We start from the raw sequence: 13,209 nt of genomic DNA on the forward strand, positions 1-13,209 counted from the left end.
TTATTCTATCACAACTAGTCAAATAACTTAATTTATGGAACACTGGAAAAATTCAAGGTGCTAGTCTGCAGCTGAATGAGTCACTGACGACTGCCTTTTCCCACAGCCATTGTATCCTTTAATGGAACAAAATCCAGATAAGGCTGTGTTTTACCAATTTAAATATTTTATATAATATAAAGGGTGTTGATTATCTTAGCTGTTTCAGGTTATGCATTCAAATAAATTGTATAAAAATTGCATCCACCTGTTTTCTGACCTATTCCTCAGTAACACATTTTACCAGTACTTACAGAAACTGTTAGAACATCCTAAGGGGAAGGATGGAACACGTAAATACTACCAAATCCTCAATACTTTGCTGAATGAATCAAATACGATCTATAACAGTCAACTCTGTCAAAAACCGTGAAGAACTTCACAGCAACCTCAAGTAATAGCTTAATGCCACAGGAAATTCACTCTATAAATTGCAAGTACTGTAGAGGCAAAGGAAAAATAAGAACCACTAGGCTCTGAATAACTATATTTCTTATGGTTAAAGTACTTTAATGAAAGCCTCTGCTTAGAAATCATTTTGGCCAAGAAAACATACCAGAAGTATCTACGGTCATCTATAGAAAAGATACAAAATTAATTTACTTTTCGCTGAGATAGAATATCATTCATTCTACCTCAAAAAAACTAACAAACAAACAAACAAAAAAAAACCTATGAAAAAGGATCAAGGAAAAATATTTATCAGCATTGAATAAATCCTATTTGAAAAAATGGTTTTAAGGATTGGGGTTACTTACTTTAGAAAGGTAAGGAGTAAGAGGTTTGTGATAGAAGAGCATAAAACGGTAACTGGTGGGAAAAAAAAAAAAAGAAGATAACAGAAAAGCTCTAGCTTTTCTTTTAATAAAGGAACAAGGACCCACTCAGTGAAACTGAAAAACTGGCAAGTCAGGATGGAAGGAAATATTCCTTTCAATGGAAGGTGATTTTAGGCTATGTAATTTTCTGTCACAGGATGCCTTTTAGGCCAAGAGTTCTGCAAAATACCATGAAGACCTTGTTTTCTAATTGCATAAAAAAGTGCCAGGAGTTTAATAAGGAATTATAACATAACTTTTGGAAAAGTTAAGCACATTCTCAAGGTAGAAAAATAAATAGGGAACATGTCCTACTCCATGCTAAATTCTTGAACTCCTATCAAAGATATGGGTTTGTAATTTACAATAGCCCACAGGGAAGTTTTAATGTCATTTGCATGTTCTGTTGTTAATTATTTGAAGATATGTTTTTTAAGAAAGATAGCAATAAAAAAGTACTGCCTAAACATCAGTTCTGTGGCATTCATTTAGTCCACGATAGTTTTGCACTATAAACCCTGAGGATCTAGAGATCAAATGGTTATATTTTACATGACAAAACTTAGAAAAGAAAGAAAAAAAGAAAATTAAATGGAATGCCTAACATTGAATTATACAAAAATCACTCTGAGACATTTTTTCAGAATTTCTTACAAGCGCTGTGAATTTCCAAACTGATACCAAAGGCTTGAGTATGATTGAATATTCTGCAAGAAAACATTCATTCTTTTTGAAAGAATCCTGAATTCCATCTCTGATTTTTGACAAGATATTTAAATAGTTTGAAGGAGTTAATAAGGTTTTACTATCCTGGCATTAAACTTATTCACAAAATTTATGAATTAACTCATGAACTTAGGAAAGATGTGAGTCAAATTTCAAGGAGATAAGAATTCATCCTAGTAGCAAACTTTAAGAGATGAGAAGGAAAAGAAAAATCCAGTCCTCATTCTAAATGCTCAAGATTGACTCTGGCTGCTCAGGGACTCAGCATTACTATACATTGGCTACACATGGGCTTCAGTGACTGAAAATGCTTAGGATGTGCAATGTGCTATTTTCACAAAAGAAAACTGCTCCAGTGAAACGAATATGAGTTTGCTTTTGTGTTAGTGAGATATGAGGATTGACTTGAGCACATAGGGAAAAAAACATTCACTAAAATATGAATGCCTTTTTGTTTTTTGTTCCTTTTAAAATGTATTCTATAATATAATATTGCTAAAATCTACTTATGTATGTGAGTACATCCTGGAAGACCTCAACACTGGAGAACCAGGATGCATGCGAGAAATGTTTAAGAACTATAGATGACCTGTTTTTCGTGACAACTAACATAGAAAAATGCCTGTAAGGAGAATATGATCAAAATAGTAAGATCATTTATTTTTAAACAAAATGAAGCAGTATAGTGTGATTTCTAACGTGAGTGATGTTTTCATGATTGATTTATGAAGTTATATGCCTTATTAATTATTAAAATGTACCTCAACATGGTGCATTATATATGATTCAATGGAAAAATAAAATCTGATCAAATACTAAATTGAATTTAAATTTATCCTATCAAGATGCTGAATTAATTTTAGATGCAATCTGTATATTCTAAGCCTTGATTAAAAACTTGTATTTATTTTAATACTGATTAATGTGATTATAGTATTGAATAAATTTAAACTTGAGCAACTCAAACAAATGGACAGTTGCATAAAGAAGACATATCAGTCAAAGTATCATAGTGGTGCATTCACTCTATCATGTTTTTAGTATTTTTTTCTTGAAAGAGAATTATAATGACTACGAATATAGAATACTAAGAATATACTAATAATGAGTAGAAAAATTATTTATGCTTTTCTGATGTGCATGTCTAAATAGCACTCTATAATAGTATTTTTGAAACAGCTCTGCTATCTCATTATGAATTTTCCAGTGTTATTAAATTTCTTTGATTGAAATATTTTGCCATATACATGAATGTTTTATGACAGGTTTGGTACTGGTATTTTGGAAATGCATGTGTAGAAGCTGCATAGCTTAACGAAGAAGCAACCATTTATTCTTGAAATCTAACAAACAGTCCCTACGTAACAGATGATTTGACTTAGGAAATATTCTTATGACAATTTTATACAACATTTGTCCAGGATTCTATATCCAGTGCTTGTCTTATGATGGTGAAATATCACAAGCTGGATACAAGAACGTAAGAAAAATGAAGACAACCCTGAACAACGAAAGACAAAGTTTAATGACCAAAATAAACATAAATATTGAAAACGTATGTGTTGAAGTTTATGGTACCATCATTTTGATATGAAGAGAACTCTTTTCCATGGGTCATTTCCCCCCTTACAAGAAAGCTGGAATCAATAACCACACAAAATCTATAGAAAATGAAACAACAAACTGCCATATTTGAAGTTATATATATGTAGCTCTATATTTGACTCAGGACAAATATTTAATTCTCTCTGATTAAATTGCACAACTAATTCTGGAATGGGATGATTCAATTAGGTAAATTAGGATGCTATTTTCAACAAAGATATTTTCTTACCTGGGCATGTCACAAAAAGCTAGAGTACTCTCCAGTGCAGACAGACAGACAGTAAGAACAGATAAAATTTTAAGTATCTTACATCCACAGTGCAAAGCTATGTTCCAAGACCATGCAAATCTTTTGACTGGTTTAAAACTCAGCATAAAAGATTTTCCCTTCCTACAGCAATTACTCTTTTGATCACAGCTGAACTTGAGCTTGAGCTTTATCCGTTGAAATGATTAATACCGTATAATACTTTTTTTTTAGAACTAGTGCCCATACTGAAGATTAAAAGTTCTGATTGAGCAAGGTAAGAAAATCTTGGAAAAAATTATTAGGTTTCATGAGCAAACTGGCTTAATTTACTTTTTATTCAGTCTTTAAGTCTTTCCTTCTAGAAATGTTTGGCAGATGTGCCGTATAAACAAGACCGTATATAAGGGAATAGTCCACTTGAGAGGGATGGAATCATTCTCTATGAAATTCGGATTCAAGTGCAAGCTAATAATATTTAACCACATAATCATAAATTTCAAGGAGTATTCTCTCATTAGAAATAAGTTGGAAAAATGTTAGTTAGCCAGATGCACTATGAACAGTTAAAGTCCACTGATGATGAGGGATTATTCAATTTGGAGAGGGCACTAACAGAAACAGGATAGGATTCTAGGTCTGTGCAAAAGAAGTCCATTAGCTCTTCTTTACAAATCACCGTTTCCCATTAAGATTTCTTCAGAATTTCATATGGTACACGTGTAAAATTAAATTCCCCTAACAGCACAAAAGTTTCATTGAAATGGCAATTTAATGATACCTTAAAGATGTGAATAATACTACTGAACTTTTTGAGATTACAGACGTTCTCACTTTAAACACGTGCAATTTTCAAATGCCTTACTAAACAAATTCTTCCATTGAATTTAGTGGCCCTAGATATTAACATGAATAGTTTCTGATCCCTTCTTAACTTTCTTCTTTTGTCACTGCTATCCAAAAGAAACAAGCTGACTTTTTATTTCCAGAACATTTTTCACCTCTTGAAACCTCTGAAAAGATACAGAAGTATCACACTGCCATTATGAACTCCTAAGGTAATGACAACTGCTCTAGAAATCTTCACAGAATGACAAGAATAGTAATGAACTATGAAAATTAAAGTAAGTACTTTTTGCGTGTATTTCAATTGTTAAGTTGTACAATGCTGCAAATAAAAAAATAAAAAATAAAAAAATATAAAAAAAGAGTTCTGTCACTGTTACATCTTATTTTCCCCAAGAGTCTGTAGCCATTGATTTTTAAACTGTAAAAGAAGCCAAATATGCTGTCATCCAAGTAAGTGACCTATTCACTAGACTGTATAATAGAGTGAGAATTAAAGTCACAGCATTATAATGCTTTTCTCTGTTAGGCAGGAAGGAAGGGAGTATGGGAGGAAGGAAAGAAGGAAGGATGGAAAACACTTAGGTATTCTTTAGTATGAAATATTAGGAAAAACAAAAAGGAAAACAACAACAACAACAAAAACCAGGGAAAAAATAGAGAGTTTATACAATTCTTAACCAGGAAGTTACTGAGCTTATTCTTCAGGGTTTCCACTCAGGATCCAGAATTACATGAGTAAGTCTTGAAAAGGCAGTTCAGAACAAAAAATAAGCAAACTCTGGGTGGATTGTAGATTGTAGATTGTAGATTGATGGTAGACTGTAAGGGAGTGTAAGTACAGCTTCAGATGTGTAGGTTTTTCCTACTTGGCTTTTTCCCTTGTCTGGCAAGAAGCACTTGAATTAGATAGTTTTATCATTGTGAGAAGGAGAAAATGGGTCCTTGTGCAACTTCTTTTGTTTCCAGTGTCATCTTAATCTTAAAGTACTTCAGAAACTATGAGCTATGAATAGTCAATAATTTCAGTGATTTTTATAGGTTCTTCCTAACCTTTCTTTCAGAAGGCAATGATGCATAGAAGTGAGGAAACATGATTTGCAGGATCAGGTCTGGTGTGATTACATGATTGGATGTGTTTATAATAGTGTTTTATTAGAAACTGTACATAACTGACTGCAGATTTTAATGGAGTGCTCTCTCCCCTTCGTTTTCCTAACAAAAGAAAGTTTTCATGTTCATGAATTAAAGTTTAGGAGAACTTTGTAAATCTACCCTTGGGTCTGTTTTCTCCTTAGTAATGGTATGTCCCAATTTTGTGACAATTGTCATGCAACAAAATTTTCTTCCATATAAATGGCAGCAAATCAGATTCAATTAGCTTATCTGCATTCATGTGGGAATACGAATAGGAGCTGACTTCAGATGTTAGTTAATCTAATCTTATGCTAAGGTATTACCTGCATCTATTCTTTACTTTTGTGAAAAAAAAAGATTGCTTTCATCTTCAACTTGCAAGTCATTTCAGTTTTCATAGTGATCTATAGCAGCAACAATATCTCTTGCAAAAACAGATCTGTAGGATCTGTAGCATCATATTGCCATTCAAGATGGAAATAAAGGTCATTTAAACTGACTCACGGTAGTACTTTTCCCTCTGCTGAGCAAGCAGTTGCATGGTAGCTCAATTTTTGCACAATTATTTCTAAATATCATGTTGCCAGGTAATAAATTTTTGTAATTAATGATTTTTTAATTCATCTCTTTCCGATTTTTTCCTTTCACAGGTGAAGACTATCCTTGCCAATTACCTTCTTTTTTTTTGTCCCCTACATCAGAACTGCCGATAGACCACACTACCACAATAAAATGGACAAACTTTTCCTGATGAAGTTATAAACCAATACATTAGTCTGTCTTTGCTATGCCTCACTATCCAAACACTTCAGGACATGAAAATCTTTTGCTTCTCTGCCTCATATATCTTCACCGATTCCATCATCTTTCATACTCCTCTCATCCTTCAAACTTGTCAGAAGCTTCCTGTAGAGAACTATCCAAATGAGTTTCATGGTCTCACTTGTACATGCATCATACACGAGGAGCCCACACTTTCCCTAAGCAAAAGCTCTGACATTCACAGCGGTTCTGTGTATCACAACAAAGTAGCAACACCTTTTTCCACTGTGATCTGTCTGCTGGCTGCAAATATCCTGACTGATGTAGTAATCAAAGTGTTAGAGCAGACCACAGGAATGGTCAACGGTCTGTCCTCTGCTGTATGCCTCAGGGAGAAACTTTCTATAGCAGCAAAGTTTTTGCAGCTATTTCCCTTTCCTAGACATTCTGTATCTTCTAGCAGAGATTGGAGATGAAGAGATATCTGGCTCTTTCATAGATCTATCTTGTGTTTAGTGGAAGAAATGAAAGAAAAAAAAATCAACAAATAATTGAGGTAATCCAAAACTCTTTTATCTTCCAAAATATTTGAAAAGCATTTCAATTTGCACTATGTATAATTTTCATAAAGCTTGGATTAATTTTCCACTTTACACTTCCAGTACAATTACCTAACATAACCAGCTTGATCATACCAAAGTCCCGTCTTGTTCACTAGTACACTGCTAACATAGACTAGAGAAAGCTGGGTAGGAAAAGCTGACTAGGACAGAAGCACCATGTATACAGACCCTGCTCCCTACATGAATTCGGAATGTGAACAAGGCAAAGATGCTTTTCCCCCAGACTCTAGAAGCCACTTTCATTTAAGAGTCTTTGTAATCTGTGTATGGTTTCACTGTGTTAAATAGATTTTCCTGCAGATTTTTTTCTGTAAGCTCCTTCATTCTTCACTTAAACCTCTACTAATATCTGTGGTTAAAAATGTGGTAGTCCACAGCCACAGAAATGCATAAATATTATATCTTCCTATGATGTTTTCACTGCTGTTTCAGATTTACATTCTCTATGGCTTAAGTGGATGGAGCAGTTGTTTAATGTACATGTTAGTATTTTGGAGCAAACAATAAAGCCCTGAAACATGCAGTGGCTGAGGCTATGTCAGTGTTGCTCATCTCAGAAACAACTGAAAAATCTCTTATATGAATTTGAGAAGTTAAGGGAGTTTTGTCAAGTACTGCAATAACTGTGCTAGTTATTCAATGCAAAGCTGCAAGAATTGCATTTCCTGGTGTTTTGTGAAAGCAAAGTAATTTCTTTAAGAATTTTAAAATATATTTAATATTAGATTTCAAAAATTTGTTTGCAATCTAAAATAAAAATTCAACATCAATTAAAATAAATCTTTTTTCTAAAATACCCCAAAAGCACTGAATTTATTAAGTTATGCAATTTTTCATACTGTTGGGCTGTGTCTAGCCATCCCTGCATAATGACTTATTTGTTCTTTTGTTTTTCCCACTTGTTTTATTAGTCACTGTCCATAATAGCTTCCTGGCTGTTAAAGGTGTGTCTTCAATTCCAATGACTTGTCTCCACTTTCTCATCCCCTGTACATTGCTTTTCAGGTAGTATTATTTTAGATTGTGTCATCAATCAGTTTACTGCTTTTTTGTAAGGTTCTACTGTCTTTTACTTAACAAAATTTCAAAAAAAATTTAATTTTCGACAGTGTAGACTTTTGTTGAATCCCAGTGCAATCAGCAGGGGCAATCTGTAACATCTGCCACAGAGAAGGTAAGCATGCTCTCTCTAGTACAAGGCAAAATGGCCTTTGTAATGCATTTTAGCAGAGTCTTTACTCCTAATGCACTAGCTTACTGAGGCGTGCAAAAGTCATTTCCACATTAATCTACACCCGAAAAGGCTTCTCTGATAAGACTTGGCCTCGGTCAGTAAATCCTTCTCAGCTCATCTTAGTGCTACTGGAAGGCTAATTGCACAGGCAACAATCACATATCTAGCCAAGGGACTGACTTAATTTTAAGCTCCTGTTGAAACTTTACTGTTGCACAATTCAGCGTTGATTTGCTGCATCTAAAGTACTACACTTCAACTTCTGTACTTAGTTTGTGCTGACATTATTTCTAATAAAAATGAAGCATTTTCCCCCTTCTACATATATATGCATACACCTCCAATTATTAGTATTAAACCCTTGTCAGTCTATGTCAGCAAAGTTTAATTCTTTCTAGCAGTTCCCTTCTAAATCTACACTCACTGCGATCACTCTGTGCATGAGAAGTACAGCAGATTAAAACGACTTCTCAAAATGGTGTTAGACATAAATGCAAAAGCTTTGACTAAAGTTAATCCATATCTTTAGATACAGTTCTCTGAAATGAGGATTTGTAATATTTCTGAGGATGGGTCTTATTTCTCATCCAGGGCACAGCAAGTTCTGTGTCTGATTCTGAAACAGGCAGTTTGTAGGAAGAAAGGACTTTGTGTGTAACAGCTGTTTTAAAAAACACAATAATGAGAATATTAATTGTGGCCATGGGCCCATGACAGTGTTTTTATCCTCAATAAAACACTGCAATCTTCTAGTATCAGAAAATGTATCTGCTCAACATAATGGCTCACCAAAATTTGTGACACAGAATTTTTGTCCCTTTTTTTAAAATGTTTTTATCTTCTAAATATCTTTAGGTCATGCCTTTAATATTTTCATTGCAAGTATGAAGTTTTTATTTCTAAACTACAGTAGAAATTTCCTAATAATCATTCAATTCCTGTAGAGGGGATCGGGGTAAAATATCTACTATACCAAGATCAAGATAGAATTGCAAAGGCTGTCAATAGTGCTTCCACTTCAGTTTGCCAACTGTGCCAGTTGGTGAGTGGGTGGGAGTCAGAGGCCCAGTCTTCCTGTGCTGGATGATAGACAGGGACAGCATTGATGGCTTAGGGCAGAACACAACTTTTTGTGCCCTCAAATACACTACAATATTCTACAAATTACAACAAATGCATTGCAAGACAAACCATTTGGTCTGTGCCATCACAACATTTTTTCATTGGTCCAAAGCCCTTTATTACTTTCCTGTTTGAACTGATCTGTCTCTGCCTATTTTTATCTTGCCTAAGAAGCACAGTAGCAAGCTATCATAATAATTTTATTATTCCCATGTACTTTGACAGAATTCAACAAAAAATGATTTAGATGAAAATATAAAAGAAAATGTAATTCTGCATATCTCAATAATTGTGACTGTACAAGATTTGAGTGGATTAGCCAGTCCTCTATAAATGCCAAAGACAGTGTCAAATGCTAATATGGAAGCACTGGAAACTTTCCTGGATCTGTGAAACAATGCAGCTAGTTTGCAGCACAGAACATTCCTCATTAATACAGCTATTATTATATTATTATTATATATATAACATAGCTACTAAAAGGCTGATGTTTCAGAAATGTTATTCATCTGCCTGTGATTTTTTTTCTAACATTATTTAATGAATAACATGGAAGCAGTAAGTAAAGAACGCACAAGGTAGGAAACTATTGCTTACTACTGCAATTTCAGAATAAAAATTTAGTCAATTTCCTGTAGCTATATAGGGAGGCTGTGGCTTCAACTTAAAAGCAGTTTCTAAACAATTGTATGTAAAGAATTGATAGTAAGTTTATGTGATTAACATAAATATAGCATAAGTATTAATAGAAAAAAAACACCAAGGCATAATATTCTATGCTACACAGCCTGAGGAAATGAAAAGTCTAACTGGCTTAGTTTCTTCAATTTTAATATTTTTTCATCCACTACTCAAAGCACTTATGAAAATTAATTAATGTCTGCTTTGTCCCATAGATTGCTATAAAATGCCAAGTTTTATGAATAGTTCTGCATTATGGATTTTTCATAGGACTTTGCTTTCATTATTTTTCATTCCCAAATGCACAGTGTATATTGAGGGTATTGTTTTACTATTCAGAAGTGTATTTAATGGATTGCATGTAGCTAAAACTACTACAGATGGTGATATTGATATATCACTCAAAAAAATATGGGCTTTTTTTTTAAAAAAAAAAAAAAGAAATTTGTCTTCTACTTCTGGTTAAAGCATGTAAAACTGAGTATTAGTTCAGATTAAATATATTCAAATGGCAAAGAAAAAAGTCTTGTTGTACAGTACACACAGTTACAATCCATAAATTAAAAAAAAAAAAAAAAAAAAAAAAAAAAAAAAAAAAAACCACCTATGATCCTGGCTAAAAGAAGAAAAGATACATATCAAGCAAATGACTAGGTAAACAAACATTGCAGGCTGCTGCCGAGAAGTGTAACCATATTAAAATATAGATATACTTTATAAAAATTGCATGATCAAACTCCATTTTGGTCTCCCATCAGTTTGTGTATAAAGTGTCCCTCACAGAGCACAGCCAGTTGTAGCAAAGGAATACCTGATCCTTTAAAACAGCATTCCTTGTAAGAGAGAAAAAGTTTTCTCTATTTATAAAACTAATGCTACAGATATTCTCACTTACTGTACTTTTCCCCAGGGCCTCCCATCCTTTCCAGGCTTTTGTCACTTGTCTCTTCATTCTTCTTGTGTTCTTCTTTGCTCTCTTGGTCCTGATGCTCAACAAGAGGATGCTAAAAAGATATTGGAATCAGTTAACAGAGGAAGCTGGAAGGAGGCAGAAGCAAATGCACTGATAAAGACTTATGTGAATGTCAGGTCTTATTCTATTTCCACAACATTCTAATTAAAACTTCATACCATCATTACATGTGTTATTGAACGAACTCTCTACATACTAACAGTTTTTATTTAGTTCTATCTTTAGCCTTCATGGATTTTTCAGCATAAAATCAAAGAATCATATAATCATTTATGTTGCAAAAGAGTCTTAAACTCCTCAAGTCCAATCATCATACAAATTCAACCAGCATTAGCACTAAACCATGCTCCTAAGCACCACATCCACATGTCTCTTATGTACCTTGAAGAATGGTGACACCTGGGCAGCCTGTTCCAATGCTTGACCATCTTTCCCATGAAGAAATTCTTCCTAATACACAGTCTAAACCTGTCCTGGTGCAACTTGAAACCTTTTCAACCCTTCCTGTCACAATTGAGGTATGGTCTCACTAGAGATGAGTACAGGGGAACAATCATTTCTCCAGTCCTGTTGGCTACGCTAATACTAAAGCAAATCAGGATGCCATTGGCCTTCTTGGCCACTTGAGCCATCAGTATTCCCAGGTTGACTGGCTATCAACCAGCATCCCGGATGCTTTTCTACTAGGCAACTTTCTAGCCATTCTTCCTAAGCCCAAACCACTGCATAAGGTTGTTATGACGCAAGTGCAATACCCAGATTTCAACCTTATAGAAAGGTGTATAATTTATGGGAATCAACAATTTAGCCTATTAGGGACCTCAGTAGAGCCTGCCCATACACAGGTCAACAAACAATTTGGTGTCATCTGCGAACACACTGACAGCAAACTCACCCCTTAAAGATCATTAATAAAACTACATTTGTTTTTAAAACAGCCCTAGCACTGTGCACTGGGGAGTGCTACATATGACGGGCTACCAGCGAATATAATTTCACTTCACCAGACTACAAGGACTTCATTCGACACCCTGCCTCTGCCTTCCAGCTCAGTGGGCTGGGTACGTTGTGAACAATGTCTTACTAATGAAGGCTGAGGCAAAGAAGGCATTAAGTACCTCAGTCAGCTACTACAAGTCAAGTGAGGCACCTTCCTAAATCAGGTCTCTTGCCACCGGTGTCAGGATGATATTTTCCACACATTCTAGGAATCTCCTAGTCTGTTTCTTCTCCATTGCACTGTATTTCCAACAGATGTCTGGGAAGTTGAAGTCTCCCATTAGAACATACACTAGCAAACATGACACTTCAAGCTTCTCATATAATGTTTTATTTGCTTCTTCTTTTCTCATGTTGGCATTTCCACTGACTCTTACCCAAAGACACTGGATTCTTTCATCAGCATTACTAATCCCTAGGCAGTCAGGACATCTCCCAATGTAGAGGTCTGTCCCATCTCACCTCTTTCCCTGCCTGTAGCCCCTGAAAATCCTGTAACTAACCATCATGGCACTGCAATCTTGTAAGCATGTTTCATTTTGTTTCAAATAGAATGTGTCTATTCTAACAGATTCCATGTGAAAACCCAAAATGCTTACTATAGGTTGGAAAGCTCCTATGAAAAAAAGCCAAAACACAGTTGCTACAATTTTTGCATTTTTCTTTGTTTTCATTGAAATTCCTTTCATGAGTGTTGTATTATTTCTCATTTTCCACTTCCATCCCATGGACAAAGAGTATCTGATTGTGACATCTCATATGCTCTCTTGTCCTTTAATAAAACTCTTTGCACTTCCATGACACCCAGGAGTATTCTGACTGACCTCAGAAATGCTGGGGCTACTTAAGCATTACTTTGTCAAAGTAACTCTATTTGGGAACCTGAAACACTTAGGCTTGAAATGTATTAAATGCAAATAAAATAACTTTTGCTTACATTTCACTGATGCCTGGAACATCTGCTATATTAACCAATGTCTGGAAGATATTTGTTTTGAACATGTGCTTTATTAACAGATTAGAGAAATATCCAATTGTTGCTGATAAATTTAAATGAGCGAGAGAGTTGTATTTGTTTCATTAGTCTGTTTTTTTTTTTTTAATTTATATTCAAAACACCCTATAAAAATGTATTTAGTATATCTTGCTACACATTCAGAAACAGGTTGAACAGAAATCCCACAAATTAGATGTGTAAATACAGAAGGACTTGTATGTCCTTAAAATGTTACTGCTTAGATCTCCAAATGAAACCAAAACCAGGAGATCAGTTTTTATGATTGAGTTAAGGGAAGATTTATTTTTGTAATGGAAGTACCATGGATAATTTGTGGATGCTAACAGGGAATCCTGGAATTCCATTACAAAAGTGAAAAGAAAATTATGATGCAAATCAC

Source organism: Centrocercus urophasianus, unplaced genomic scaffold, assembly GCF_019232065.1.
Source record: "Centrocercus urophasianus isolate 14NV4802_14NV808 unplaced genomic scaffold, USGS_Curo_1.0 seq_10, whole genome shotgun sequence".
In the NCBI taxonomy this organism is placed as follows: domain Eukaryota; kingdom Metazoa; phylum Chordata; class Aves; order Galliformes; family Phasianidae; genus Centrocercus; species Centrocercus urophasianus.